At 38.2% G+C, this 15943-nt stretch overlaps 1 protein-coding gene and 1 pseudogene across 27 annotated transcripts in view; one reads left to right on the top strand and one right to left on the bottom strand.

Moving 5' to 3' along the window:
* The window catches only part of zfh2 (Zn finger homeodomain 2), a 2927436-nt gene that overhangs the window by 1445192 nt on the left and 1466301 nt on the right, over window positions 1-15943 (bottom strand). The gene's annotated exons all lie outside the window — the stretch shown is intronic.
* Window positions 408-2819, top strand: LOC137234398 (choline/ethanolaminephosphotransferase 1 pseudogene; annotated as a pseudogene).

The raw sequence follows: 15943 nt of genomic DNA, 5'->3' as shown, positions 1-15943 counted from the left end.
TCCTCTTCCTCCACCTGCTGAGCCCAGGATTTAGCCGGCCCCGAGAGGTTGATCGACAACGCATCGTCGGACGTGTTGTCTTCGCCGTTTGTGGTCGTCTCGTCGCTTACCGGTCGACGCTCATCTAAATGAAGCGTGGTGTGGTGCTTCTCTTGGCACCTCTTGCAGCGATACTTGCTGTTACATTTGTCCACGCGGTGGAAAGGCGACAGACAGTTTGGACAGTACTTATGCAGAAGTACTGCCCACAACCTCTCTTCTGGGGATTTTTTTCGATATTCGGCACAGATCCTAAGGCTATGATCCCTGCCGCAGAGCTGGCAAGCAACGTCGAAACGCTTTGCGCCTCCCTCTGACTTGGCCAATAAGGTTTGGTAACGGGTCATGATCTGAAAGTATCATTGATCATGCCCAAATTGAGGTTGGCGGAATGTTGTTTGGGTGGCGTAAACAAAGAAAAATTATCTCTAAGATATTATCCAAAAAAAACATTTTATTGAAATAAAATTTAATTGAAATAAAAAATTAAAGGCCATAAGTCAATACTTATGCGCGCAAAGAAAGGAAGAAAGAATGGATTTAGCACGCATCCAAGCGATGTGGCTGTCGCTTTAGCGCCTTTAGTACATTTTATAATTTGATTTATGTCGGTAGATGTCACCGAAGTAGTCCTAAAATTTATTTTTGATTTGTGGTGAACTTTGTTTTCACAACAAGTGGCCTGCCACCACGCGGAACGGTTCGAAACCTGGCTGAAAAGGTATTACAGAGTTGCACTTCCACCATTCAACATTATTTTGACGTGTATTGCCGATAATGTTGAGATCCGTGGAATTAAGTGTTTTAAATCTCGACCAAATGAATGATTGGTCGAGATATGTAATAGGCGACAAGTGTGGCGTGTTGTGCTCGATATGTCGTGCGGCATGCAATGCCTGACGTGTAGTGCGTGACGTGGAGTGCGGCGTGTAGTGCATGACGTGTAGTGAATGACGTGTAGTGCGCGAGATGCTTGCGCATGAGGCCTAACGTTTGTATTACAATAATCATTGACAGTCCAACATTAAATGTAGAATGTAGAGATTTTGACATCTGCTACGCTTTTCCATTTCCTGAATGAAACCAAAAATGCAATTGCTTTAACCCACGCGGTGAGAACGGCTTCCGTAGTGTGGTCGTAGCGTACTCCGGCTAAAATATCGAAGACCTGGGTTTTTTTTGACATTGGCCTGCTTTTGCACAAAGAACAAAAAACCATTTTCATCGGATCACGACGTGAAAATTCATGAAAACTGTGCAGAAATTTAATTCATGCAAATCGCTAGGAGCAACATAATTTCAACGTCAACGCGAAACCTTTGTGAAAATAAAAGGTAAAATGTAATAAAACCACAAAAATAAAACTGCTAGGGTTTCGTGAAATTGTGCAGCATAAACGCGTGCTAATAAGTATGTGTGTTTTTTTTTTTTTTTTTTTTTTTTAATCTGTTGTAGAGCTGAATTAGGAAAATAATTATATTTAAAACTTGCTGACTATTGCGAAAAGCCAAGCACGTGAATTTATATTTTGTGTGTGCCAGGGAAGGCTGAAAATAAGTTGACACAAAAATTCGCGCTTGATCGTGCATGAGAATATTCTAATTTCTTTTTTATCTACTACACTACGGTGTTCATGCTAATAATTCAAGTGTATTGTTTAAAGCAGCATTTACGCTGTAAAACGTCTGCCCGCAATAATAATACAACAACCCACAACTTAGGTTAACCATCAGCTGTTAGCACAATAAGCATCGAACTTCTCATCACAGCATAGGCGCCATTATTTTAAGTGCACAATCAACACGCCATCAATTACATACAAGGAACGTATACTCAGCCCTCAACAGATGAAAAAACTGTCTGAACACAAATATTCCTGCAGCAGTGGTAGCCTTTTGGATCCATGGCTAAAGCCATGGTGGAATTAGTTGGTGTCAATGACGCCATTATGGCTAGCGCCGAATCTTATAACGATCATTGATTTAATCATCAACATAGTAACGACAATAATATTAGTATAGTACAGTCCTGATGGCCGTTCAGCGCCTTCTGGCTGGACCAGACTCCTTTGTGCCTGCGGTCTGTTCGTCCATCAGAGCTTGGATTCCATCGATGGTAAACAAGCGCGTCGCACAAATATCTCATCACCTTTGGGTGAACTTTTTGATTGCGATTCAATATCCACCGTTTTTGTGGCGCTATTGGCGTGCATATCCTGCCAGCTAGGACACTAACCAAATTGGTTATTCTTTCAGTGTTTTTGTGCTATAGCGCTTTTCTACTGCGCCCATTGGCAGACATATGTTTCTGGTACACTGCGCTTTGGTAAAATTGATGTAACAGAGACGCAATTCACGATTATCGTCATACATATTATATCAGCTGTTTTTGGTTCGGACGTTTGGCAGACGCGGATGTTTGGTAATTTTCAAATGTGGTACCTCATAGCGTTAATGACCATAGTTTGTGGACTTTGGTCGTTATGGTTTATATTATCTGTTATTTTTGCTGGCGGTGTTGGCAAGAATGGCTCCACAGTTGCTGGTACCAGCGTTTTATCGCCTAGCATACCACTGACAATGGTTATTTTACCCGCTCTAATAATCGCTCAAAAGTCGCCAAAAAATATTTCCACTGAACATTCATCGCTGTATATATTGGCATTTGGTATGGTGGCTGCCAAAGTCACCAATAAGCTTGTGATCGCACATATGACAAAAGCTGGAATGGAATATCTGGATTGGTCGCAATTGGGTCCAGTTTTCTTATTCCGCATATAACCATTTTGCGGGCAAGTATTCGTGGTTTTATAGAAAAACAAAAAATATTTATGTTGAATTGTCTTCACCTATAGATTCTTGTTATCGTGTATTTGCAACTAATAAGAGTATCACCTCAACGCAGACAAAATGGATATCATGGACATACAAGCGGTGGAGTCCAACTGAGTGACGTCACCGTGACCCCAATACCACGTTCACAAGTACAAACTTTTACAATTATCAACAACAAGCGAGCAACGTGAACAACAACCACAACTACAAATTTCCGCTATACATCCTCCAACGCGTGATCGTAACGGTGGTGCATCAAGCTCTAGTTCCTCAAGTGCCACGACAGTGCTTGACCTGCATCACAGTGTTCTAGGAAGCGGCCGAAATAGTGGTGGCGCAAGTAAAAGCAGAACCGCACGTGATTTATAGTAAACGTAAAGGAAATATGACTTTTCATGATTTGGATAAAGAAAAGAAAGTTGAGCAGTTATTGAAAAAGAATGTAATGGACACGGTTGCACCATGGATAGCATAATCGTTAAATGATTATACTATTAGCATTTATAGTGTGCAGTTGAATACAATAGTTGCTTATCCTTTGACACGTAGCTACGTAAATCATTTCGATTCACTCACAATATGCACATTCAATTTCGATGATTTCAAACGTTCATCCTCCAACGAGGATGAATCTGTTTCCATTCCCTACTTTTGGCAAAAATTCGATCCAGAAAATTGCTCTATCTGGTTCGGTGAATATAAATATAATAGTGAGCTTACAAAAGTGTTTATGGCGTGCAATCTCATCACTGGTATGGTTCAACGTCTCGATAAAATGCGTAAGCAAGCCTTTGCTTCAGTGTGCGTGTTTGGTGAGGATGATGATAGTACCATACCCGGTGTTTGGGTGTGGCGCGGTCATGAATTAGCCTTCACACTATCACCCGAGTGGCAAATTGGTTACCGAATATGATTGCAGCAGCTTTTCCCACAAAACATAAATTGATGCAATTACTTGAACTTTATTTCGGTGTATCATTCTTGTCGAGCCTGCGAATTGCAGTATAAAAGCCACTCAAGAATATCGTTGATGCTTTTGCAAAAATTCCATCAACCAGCTGAAAAACCGCCTTAATGGCGATATTTCAATTTAAAAGTGAGAATGTATACACACATTTTAAATACTTATTATAAACTAGCACATTGGTGCCTGAAAAATTTAATAATAACTAGAGTTGTTTAATATTAAAAAAAAATGCAAGGTCGAAAGCCTCCGAAGGGGCGGCTGTCATATTTTATTGTGCACCTTATTACAACTTCTTTGCTGAAAATAATATCGCCATGTTGGTTTTTCTCAGCTCTAACGTAAGTTTTTATATTCCTTTCACAAAATATTTCCCACTTAGACCCGGTTTTTCAGTACAAGTTCAACTCAGTCTGTCAGTTAAACTACGCTTAAACATATTCTGCAGTTTTTCACTCCACTTTGACTGAAGTTTAAGCTGAGCCAAAGCGGCCCATCTGGCAGGGTTAAACTCTAGTGAATCTATTAGTTATTTGCGTTGGTTCGAAATGGCATCGAATATACCCAACTAGTATTTGGGCTTCAGTACCATTAGAGCTCATGTTGATAACAAGGTATACTTCTAAAATCTGAAGAGTTGTTTCGAAACAGTGGCTCGCTCAACTCAAGAATCATAGCGTACTCAGCTACAGTGTTATTACTTAAGTTGAAAGAATTTATTTAACAACTTGAGGTTCTCTAAATGAATCCAAATGTAAGATTCCATACTACAGTATTTTCACAAAAACAAAATGAAATATTCAACTAATTACAATATACAAGAAAAAGCAACTGCATAAAAAATCAACTGAGATTTGAATGCTTGATTAGTGTTCCGCTTAAAATTAAAATTAACCAACTCAATACATGCATAGTATACCCTTTCTCAGTCATCCACACCATTAAATATCAAAACGTACTGCAGAACGAACGTTATTTTGTAATTTCAAAGATTATAGGTCCTTCGCTTTTGTACGCGTAGTGTGTTGAAAAACTACACTACTACTTAGCTGTTCCCTTTTTTTTTAAAGGTTGAAAGGTAGTCTTGGTTTGTTTGAAATTCGCTAACGCTGATAAATACAGGGTGGCAAAGGGTGGAAATTAGTTGGGAACGAGTCACAAGAAATAGATTTCGTGGTATCGGGGGGTTTGCTTTGGTGGAAAGGTTTTGAGGTTTATCAGCTGCACGTGATAATGAAATTGATTGCCGTGCTACAGCAGGACTCGTCGAAGCCTTTGGTCCCGGGTGTGGGATTTGGACCCGCACTCTTACGGTTGAAGTGTTACACGCGTATTCAGCCGCGTCATGCCGTAGTTGTTGAAAAGTTTTCCCAATTGCCCTCTTTGCATATTTTATTCTTTTACACATTGCATACTTCGTATGCAATTATGTGTTAAAGCTATGCTTAGTACGGCGGTTTTCAAAGAAACTTTGGTTTTGTTGCTGTTGTCGTTCTATTTATAGAACTACAATGAATTAACCAATTTTGTCTGCTTGTATGATTTTAATAATCGGCGATTGCCCATATTGCTTTTTAAATGTATGAAAACATTTATTTGAAGCATTTTTTTTTTTTTTTTTAATTTTATAATTTTTATTTAATAATTTTGGGAACAATTTAAACAACGTGCCATCAGGACGGACAAGGCTCAGTATACATACGTAGTTCATTTTATTTAACTGTTGTAAAGAAATGTAAATAATACATTTGGATACTCATTTAAGTGATCACGATTGAGAGAAAATTATTATGCATTTAAGCCCCAGCGGTTGCGGGTGCAAGGTGTCAGATATAGCAAACCCAAAAACCCGTTTGAGGAATTTGGCAATAGGCGATTGGATTTTTATGATAATGAGGAAAAAAAATGATTCAATTGTATTCTGTGGCAGATAGTGAATCTGCGTTAGGGTTCTGTTGGCCTCGGTCTGGGGAACGAGAGCTGGGTTATTGGTTTGTTGGCCTCGTTCGGGGTGAACGAGAGCTGGGTTATTTGTTTGTTGGCCTCGTTCGGGGTGAACGAGAGCTGGGTTATTTGGGATAAAGGAGTGTGGACTCTTAAAGTTCATTTTCATTGTCGTTGGGCGGAAGTAGTACCAGTTTCGCGATTGGTCTGCTAATTTGTCCCTTAATTGTATTGACGTCAACAACACGTACACGGTTATCGGAACCTGGATGTGTGTTGACGATTCTCCCCATTCTCCACTCGTTTGGTTGCAGGTTGTCCTCTTTTATGACGACTAGGTCCCCGGGTTTTAGGTTGGATTGTGGATGTTTCCATTTATACCTTTTCTGGATTTCGGTGAGATATTCCGATTTCCATCTTTTGCAAAAGGTTTGATGAAGGGCTTTCATATTTTGCCATCGGTTTACAATGGAGGCAGGGTTTTCATCACAGTCGAGTTCAGGTGGAGCTAAAAGATGCCCACCTACGAAAAAATGGCCTGGAGTAAGCGGCTTCAGGTCGGAAGGGTCGTTGGATGAGGGACTTAGAGGTCTCGAGTTGAGGCAGGCCTCAATTCGACATAAGAGGGTTGTAAACTCTTCGAAAGTATATTTATGATCGGACGCGATCTTTTTAAAGTGGGTCTTAAAGCTTTTTACCCCCGCTTCCCACAAACCTCCCATGTGGGGACCGCTTGGCGGTATAAAATGCCATTCTAAAGTGTGATGGCTATATTTATTCAAAGTTCCGTCCCTTGCTTCACGCAGAAATACTTTAAACTCGGATCGTAAAGATCGCGAAGCTCCGACAAAGTTAGTACCATTGTCGGAGTAAACGTTTTTTGGACAACCTCGTCGGGATACAAATCTGGCGAAGGCAGCTAGGAAGGACCCGGTACTAAGGTCGTTTGTCGCATCTAGATGGATGTCTTTCGTAGAAAAGCAGACAAACAGGCAAACATATCCTTTTGAAATTCGACATCCCCTCCCTCGGTAGGATTTTATATCGAACGGTCCCACGAAATCTACCCCGGTGTTGGTGAAGGCCCTAGAAAAGGTGGTGCGCTCCTTCGGAAGGATCCCCATAAGTTGCGTTTGTGTCTGCTTCCTGTAAATAGTACAGACCTTACAGTTGTGGATAACAGACCGTATCATTATTTTAACACGTGGGATCCAGTACTGAGCGTGGACATGACATAGCATCAGCTGGTTCCCTCCATGCAGGGTGGTCTCATGAGAGGATTGGACTGTAAGTCTGGATAACTTGCAAGTATAAGGAAGAATAATGGGATGACTTTCATTATGGGACATGTCTTTCGATGCCCCAGTCCGCCCCCCAGTTCGAATGATGCCTTCTTCATCTATATATGGGTTCAGGGGTAGAATCTCACTCTTCCCATTTATTAGATTTCCTGACTTCAAGTTTGCGTACTCTTCTTGATAATGTTGCCTCTGGCATATTGTTATCAATCTTCGCGTTGTTTTTTCTATTTCGTCAGGAGCGATCGAATGAGAATCCCTTTTCAAGGAGGCTTTAGTTTTTGGGTGCGTATTCTGGAAAAACCGAAGAATATAGGATATAACCCGCAAAGCCCTTGGTAAATCGGAAAACCTATCTAGAATATCAAAGTTATTTTTCACCAAAGTTGTATGAACTTTCACCCTCTTTTCCTCCATATTCGTATTGTAATCTTCTTCTTGTGTTGGCCAATTTTCGTTGTCTTCTTGTAACCAAGAAGATCCCTGCCACCACAAAGAATTGTTGATTAGGTCCGAAGCGTAGAGGCCTCTGCTCGCCAAATCTGCAGGATTTGACGCGGAGTCTACGTGCCGCCATACTTTGTCTCCTACTTTATCGATGATTTTCGTTATTCGATGTGCCACAAACGTTGACCACGAACATGGTGGTTTTCGGATCCATGCCAGTACTATAGTCGAATCTGTCCAAAGGGTTACTTTAATGTTTGAAAGTTGCATATTTTCTATGGCCGACTCTATAATTTCTGCAAGTAGGACTGCGCCGCAGAGTTCCAGTCGTGGCAATGGTATGGTTTTGACCGGGGCTACTATCGTTTTGGCCATCAACAGGTTGGTGAAGACTTGATCCTTTGTTTGTACCCTCAGGAAAACAGTGGCGGCAAAACCCGCCGAATAGTCAACACCATTAAAACGAATATTGACCTGAGCTGTCCCTAGTAATACCCCTTTATTTGTGTTTGCGAAACATGGGTTCACATTATTCATCGGAGCAGTTTCTCTTTCAGCATTGCGTCGTATTTGAGCTTCCCGTGAGGTAGATGCTCCTATAGTGTCAGGAGTATTTGTTGGTTTTGGCTGATTTGAAATATGAAGCAGCGTATGATGTCTTAAATGACATGTGGCACAGTTCATTTGACTGGTGCACTTTGTCACCGAATGGCCAGCAGAAAGGCAGTTTATGCACCCACGGCTGCTCTTAATTTGTTCAAACCGTGTATTGGGTGTTAAACGTAAGAACTTTTCACACTTTGAAATTCGATGTGCAGGACTTTTGCACATCTTACACGTAGGTTTGGCTACTGTTGCACTTGCCTGGTAGGACCCTAATCGTTTCGACGATGTATCTGCCGAGGAACGAGAAGCATGTGGCTTAGAGGGTTTTGAAACCGTATCCCCTCTTATATCTACGACAGTTTCCAACGTTTGGAATCTGCTGGATAAGAATTTATCCATATCTGCCCATTTTGAAATTTCTGTTTTATTTTCTATGGTTTGTTCCCATAGAGCCAGTGTGGTTTCTGGCAGTTTTGTGGAGCACAAATACGTTAGAATTGCATCCCAGTTTGATATGTCAATCTTGTGACATTGAAGCGCTGAGATACAATTGTTTATTTCACGTTGCAGTTTTTTAATGGAGCTACCGCATTCGCTCTCAACTGCTTTTAAACTAAAAAGAATTTTGAATTGGGCATTGACCAAGATACGTTTGTTTTCGTATCGGTCACATAAATTTTTCCACGCTGTATCGAAACCGTCTGTTGTTAAGGAACACCGTTCCACTATCTCTTTGGCCTCCCCTTGAGTTTTTTGCCTTAAATAGTACAGTTTTTGCACTGCATGGAGTTTACTATTATTAATATATATGGCAGTGAACATGTCCCTAAAAGACGGCCATGAAATATAGTCACCTTTGAAAATATCCGTATCACATGCTGGCAGGCGCACATGATATTCCATGTTATCTGAGACATCTACTTTCTTATCTTTCCTTTCAAAATTTTCCAAAAGCTCAGCTATTGCCGCCTGACACTTTAGGAAGCTGAAATAGCACATTTTATGCTTCTTCTTGATAGCCGATAAGTCCTTTGAATCAAGCTCTGATGAACCTAAGAGCTTTTCGTATGTCACCTTCGTAGCTTCCCACAGAGTTTTTAACCCATCCCTTTGGTATATTAGGGAGTGTTTACTGTGTTGTGAAGGTGACATGTCGATGAAGTCATTTTCATACTCCGTCACTGCATCTGCTTGGCGTGTATAGGTATCCATTATATGAAAATTTATTGAAATATTAATTAATTAATTGCCTTTGCAGAGAGTATTGAGTGAAAATGAATTGAAACGAAGGACTGTGAGAGAGATCTCTCGAGGAAGTGGCCTCGAAGCTTGCGAGAAAGCTCGAAGGACCATGAACAAATGCGTGGTGGCAACGGCGCGCACCCACGTATTTGTTAAATAATAGTTAAGGCGAAAAAAGGGGGAAGAAAATAAAAACACCAAAAGGATTTCGTATTAATAAAAAGAATTCACAAAGTGCTTTTATTTATATAAATACAACAAGTGTTAAGAAAAGGTTTAACAAATGTTGTGGAAAATGATATATATGTGATAGTAATTTTGAAAAGTTGAACTTACGTGAACGGGCGACTACGTGTTCCTTTGCTGGCTGCTGGATTAAAAGAGGACGAGCCTCTTTGCGACATGAGCCGATGAACCCGAGATACAGCTCCTTCGTTGGGTTTCCCGGCAACAAAGTTGCTATACCGCGGGCTCACAGCGGTAAAACTCTAAGATACATGCGTACTACCACTCACACATGCCTGTGTGTATTAGTGATCACAAGCATGCATATGTGGTAGTAAACGAAGAAAATTATGTTACGAGGGAGGGGAGATATATTTAGGCCTGTGGCCTAAACAATGCCATAAATGAGGATGAAGCCTTCAAAAATGGCAGTTGCAATTGTTTTTGCTGTCTTATCAGGGATTGATATTGTAACTAGGTATTTGCTTAAGTCGCACATAATGGTAACCGCGAACCTATTCCCATTATTCGACTCAGGTAAAGGTCCTATTGTATCTGTAACTACGACATCGAAAGGTTTGCAGGGTGTTGGTGTAAGCACCAAATTTTCTTTGGTTTTTGGCTTGACTTTATTCAAAAGACATTTTTTGCAATTTTTGACGTATGTGGCAATATCACGGGTCATACCTTTCCAATAGTATTTTGTACGTATTTTTGCGTAAAGCTTTTTATTTCCGCAGTGACCACCTGATATCGGGTCATTGTGGTAGATTTCCATTAGTTTAAGTTTCTTGTCGTTGTCTATAACTGTTTCGACGGGTTCTATTAATAGTATTTTTAAATTTTTTAAAATTGAATTTCCTGTACTTTTAAAATTTGAAATAAAAAAATATTTAAATAACTGATCATTTTTTGCCATTCTGCTTTCTTAATGCTGTGTTTACCGGCTTCTTTTTGAAGCTTCAAAAGTAATTCATCTAATTGCATTATTTTGTTAGTACACACAATATTAAGTAACTCGAGTTTTTTATGTTTTAAATGCGCATATATTTTTAAATTGATTTTATCATTATCGTTGTCATGACATAATTGGCTTTTTATCCTATGGATTTTCTTGGAACAATTATATGAAAATTTGTCGAATACCTGTAATTTGACATTTTATTCGTTTATGTCTTCAGCCGATTGTTGTAATTGTTCATGACGTTTCGTCATAGACCTCGTTTGTACCGCTAAAATTTGGTTATTGGAGTTTTTAAGTTCTTGAATTGAAATTCGCGATAATGCGTCTGCACCTACCTTAGATTTTCCTTTAATATATTCTATGGTAAAATTATATTCGGACAATTCCAAACGGATTCTGGAAAGTTTCGACGACGGATCTTTCATATTAAATAGATAAACTAGTGGACGATGATCTGATTTAACTTTGAAGTGAGTGCCATAAATATATGCACGAAATTGCTTTATTGCAAAATATATTGACAAAAGTTCTAATTCTATTATTGCTTTATTTTGTTCCGATTTGCTAAAGGATTTTGAAGCAAAACAAATTGGCAAGTCGTTACCGTTATGATTTTGACTCAGTATCGCACCACAAACTAACTTTGAAGCATCAACCGTAATTAAAAATTCTTTGGTGAAATCTGGATATTGTAAACGTTTTGGAGAAATCAGACTTTTTCTTAGTTTTTCGAAACCTAACTCACATGCGGTATCCCAATTAAATTCAACCTTTTTTCTACTCAAACGATTCAGTGGAGCGGCTAAAGAAGCGAAATTTGGAATAAATCTCCTATAATAATTTGCAAATGCCACGAATCTTCGGACAGCATCTTTATCGCGTGGCTTAGGATACCTTTTAATTGCTTCAATTTTTGAATCGTCTGGTAGCAAACCATTTGCTGAGCATTTATGCCTTAAGAAAGTTACTTCAGGTCTAAGAAAATTACACTTTTTTGGGTTAAGTCGCAAGTTGACTTCCTACAGGTTTCGAAATTTTTTTTAGATTATTGAGATGATGTGCTTCGCTACATCCAATTACTATTATATCGTCTACATACATAAATGCTTGGTTGGTGAAATACCAGAAAATGCAATGACATCATTCTTGAAAATGAATTTGGAGCTACGTTTAGACCAAATGTTAACACCTTCCATCGAAAAGCTCCGCGGTCAGTACTAAAAGATGTTATGTCTCTTCAATTATTGTGAAGTGGGATTTGGTGAAAACCCGAAAAAAGATCTAAAGTAGAAAAGAATTTCGCACGGCCAAGGTTATCCAAAATTTATCGGCAATTAACTTTTTATTCACAGCCCTAAAGTCAACGCACATTCTATACGATTTTTGGCCATTTAGGTCTTTTTTCGGTACCAAAATCAAGGGACTGTTATAATTCGAACAACTATTTTCGATCAGATCGTTTTCCAATAATTTATTAACCTGTTTATTTATTTCTTCGCGCTGCGAATACCGTAGGCAGTAATTTTTAATGTATACCGGCGTCGTATCGTTTAGTCTTAGTTTTTGTTCATAAAAATTGTTTATTGTCATTTTATCATTGTCTAACGCAAAAATATCGGAATATTGTAAACATAAGTTAATAAGCTTATTTTCAGCATAATTAGGTATTTGTTTTTTTTTAAATGCTTTTAAGTTCTTTGATACGACTATCTTGTTTTACTGGGTTATTGATTTTATAAACGTTATAATTAGAAATTTTTCGGTTTGAATGTTGCAGTTGTTTACGTGTTTTACGATATTTGTGGTTTTTATTACTTTAATGATCGGATTACTAGTATCAACTATACATTTCGCTGTGAAAACACCGTCAGAAATCTCTTGAGAATCCACGAAAAGTGGTTCTGAGTCTTTTTCCAAGGCGAAAATTCTATAGACTTCGCAACGAGGCGGTATAACAAATGTATCGCTTTCCATTCCGTGAAGGATGGGAAGTGCGATCGTTTCATTGCCTATCCAGAAGGAAATGCAATTTGTTGCATAGCTGATATCGCATTTATTTGTTTTTAGGAAATCCTTACCAAGTGTTCCATCTGATGGAATGTTGAAATCATTGTCTACCACGTGCAACGTATGTTTGATATAAAAATTTGAAAAGTGTAAGTTGGTTGTAAAAGTACCTAATGTAGAAACTGTATCTGTAGTTACTCCAGTAATATTAATTGTATCATTGTTATTAATTGACAAATTTTTATTAAGAGAAGAAATTTTAATTAACGAAATGTCGGTTTGTGTATCGACTAGAAATGTACAAAATTTGTTAAAGCCAGTAATATTTATTTGTATAAAATCGGAATAATATAAGTTAAGACAATAAACGTTTTTAGAAGAAAAATTGTGAGCTGAATCAGTTAGTAATTTGTCTCGTCCTCCCTCAGTGTTCGCTCCTGAGGGGCTTCCCTGTTTAAAGCTCGAACGCTTGCATTTCTACCTCTATTATTGGAAGTGTTAGAACCGTTATTATTGCTAGTGCGACTATTGTTACTATTATTATTATTAGGCTGATTCCGACTTCCGCCGCCGGAACGGACATTTTGCCTTTGATTGCCGCGATTGAAGTTGTTGCCATAGTTACTGTTACTCAAATTTTGTCTATAATTGTTAAAGTTACGACTTTGATTTTGGAAGTTTCGACCTCGGTTATTACTTTGAAAATTTCTAAAATTGTTATTGTTCCGAGCTCTAAATGCTAAAACCTGGCGTTCTTTTATTTCATTCGATTGCTCAACAATCAGTTTAGCTACTACATCTTTGGAATCAGAAAAATTGGTTGAAGCGAGGATTGATTTGACTAAACTGGTTTTTGCGTTCAATCGGCAAACGTTAACTGTTTGCTCGATGGCCATTTCATGGGCTTCGGTCTGAGTAATCCCTTCGATAATGAGTGAACGCTCTAAAGCATCAGACAATTCCTCGACGCGTTTTGCAAAATCGGTGTAATTATTATTACTAACTTGCAAAGCTGCCCTCATTAACGTTTATCATTCCAGCCACAAACTTCTTCTCATAGACAATCGTTTAGCTTATTTTGCACTGAATTAGGGAACATCAGTTCTACATTGCAATAGCTCTCCGAGTGGGTATAAGGTTTAAGGAGCGGGTACTTTGTTTGTTACAACCGGCTGGTCTACGGCTTATATGGAGGGGATCTTGCTCCTACACTGACTTTTATCTCGGTTTCTCATTTAAAAAAATCAAACAGAGATTTACAAAAAAAAAAGTTTAATTTTGAGGCCGTCGAAGGGTTAGGCTCATCCAAATCAAGCAATGTCAAAAAACAAGGTATCAAATCTTCTACTGCGGAAAGAAAAAAGGAAAGGGTTGACCAACACGAAACTACCTGCCACGCGTTGCATAGTTTGGGTTCTTCCGGCAGAGGTGGAAGGCTAAGCTGTCGTTGCCCTTCCGTCTACACCCACCCCACCTGCTAAAAGAATGGTAAAATTTGATCTATAAGCCCACACATACTCACCATTGCACCTACCACAAATATGAAGTAGAAGTTAAACCTTCATTTTTTTCTTTCACAAATCCTTAAATTTTAATTAAAGTTTGTTCCATTACACATTTAATTTTTTTCCTATATATACTACTACGCTAAACTTGAATTTTTTTTTTGGTTTTTATTTATTATTTTGTGCGATATGTATTTATGTATATGTACATATATTTTACCCTGCCTAAACTGTGCCTTACATCATATATGTTAGCAGTGGCGGCGCAAGACAAAAAATTTATGTGGGCGAGGTACATTTTGCGAGGCCCTTTCATGGTGCAACAAAAAGAGAATTCAAAATAAAAAATCACTTGAAATGAGACGGTTTTTATTCGTTCAGAAACAAACATAAATTTTTACATACATATAACTTTTTGAAACAATAAAAAAATGAAAATAAAATTTAAAAAAATTAGTATGATGAAAAAATTAAAGAAACAAAAATTTTCTACTTTTGGTCTTACTGAACTCCTCAATGATAGGTTTGTAACTTATCTTAGATGCTATATCTGCTTCAATAGATAAAACTGCCAAAGCCGAGAGTCTTTCTTGACCCATAGTATTTCTTAAATAATTTTTAATTAGTTTCAATTTCGAAAAGCTCCTTTCAGCGGAAGCAGTACTTACAAGTATTGTTAACAATATCCTAATGACAATGTAAACATTTGGGTAAATTTCTTTCAAATTGTTCTCTATAATATATTGTAGCAGATGTTTCACGTCTTTAATAGAGTTGGGTAAATTTGGAATCATATTTTGTAACTCCTCATACAACTCATAAGGCTGGAAGTCACTGCTCTCACCTACTTGCAGAACAATGTGTTTGGAATTCGTTTTAACTGGTTTAAGTCATATAGAAAACCAAAACCTTCAAAATGTTGACTTAAAGACATAAATCTCGATTCCATGCTACTGATCACAGAATCAACCATGGTATTAAAAAAATGGGTTTCATACCGGTTTTCTGCAGACTTTATAGGTTGGTCGCTGCCTTCATAATCAAACATCCTTTTCTTTTTGGCTACTCTTTTATTTTTAAAATCTTTGGGCAAATCGTAACTGCTTTTCTCAATAAAATGACGAGCGTCAGACAAGCATTTTTCGAATCCAGTTTGTCGATATTCTTTTATCCAGTCACAAAATGTACGCAAATGTTCAAGAGTAATGCTTAAATGGACTTGTACAGATTGCCATAATTTGCTAATGGTATTGACACGAGTTAATAACTCATACCAGATATGTAATGATACGATAAATTCCAAACTGATCATTTCGTTCAAAATGGAATCGCAATCACTGAGTGTGTCCAATTGTTCCTTTTGGCATTTTAAGTATTCTACGCATTCAACAACATCATCAAATTGCAATAATACAGCCTTCACCGCCTGGATTCTGCTTTCCCACCTTGTGTCTGATAAAGGCTTGATCGTAAACTTTAATTTATCTTTGATTATTTTCCAGCGTTTGCTGGAACTTGAAAAAAGCAAAAAAATCTTCTGAAGAAAACCAAAAAATGTTTTTGCTGCCAACGAAGAATTGGCTGCGTCTACCAACAACAGATTCCAGATATGACAACCGCAAGGTGTGAAAAATGCCCTGGGATTTATATTTAGAATTCGAGTTTTAACTCCACTATTTATGCCTACCATATTAGCAGCATTGTCGTATCTTGGCCACGACAGTTTTGAATATCTAAGCCATTTTTTTCTAGCTCTCCCAGTATTGCATTAGCCAAATATTCTCCAGTCGTTTCGGTGACAGCAAGAAATCCGATAAAGTTTTCTTCTATGGTTCCAGTTAATGTATTACAATATCTTAAAATAACCG

Source organism: Eurosta solidaginis, chromosome X, assembly GCF_040869045.1.
Source record: "Eurosta solidaginis isolate ZX-2024a chromosome X, ASM4086904v1, whole genome shotgun sequence".
NCBI classification, from domain to species: domain Eukaryota; kingdom Metazoa; phylum Arthropoda; class Insecta; order Diptera; family Tephritidae; genus Eurosta; species Eurosta solidaginis.
Note: the sequence above shows the minus strand (reverse complement) of the source record. Positions and strands in the feature narration are given on the sequence as shown.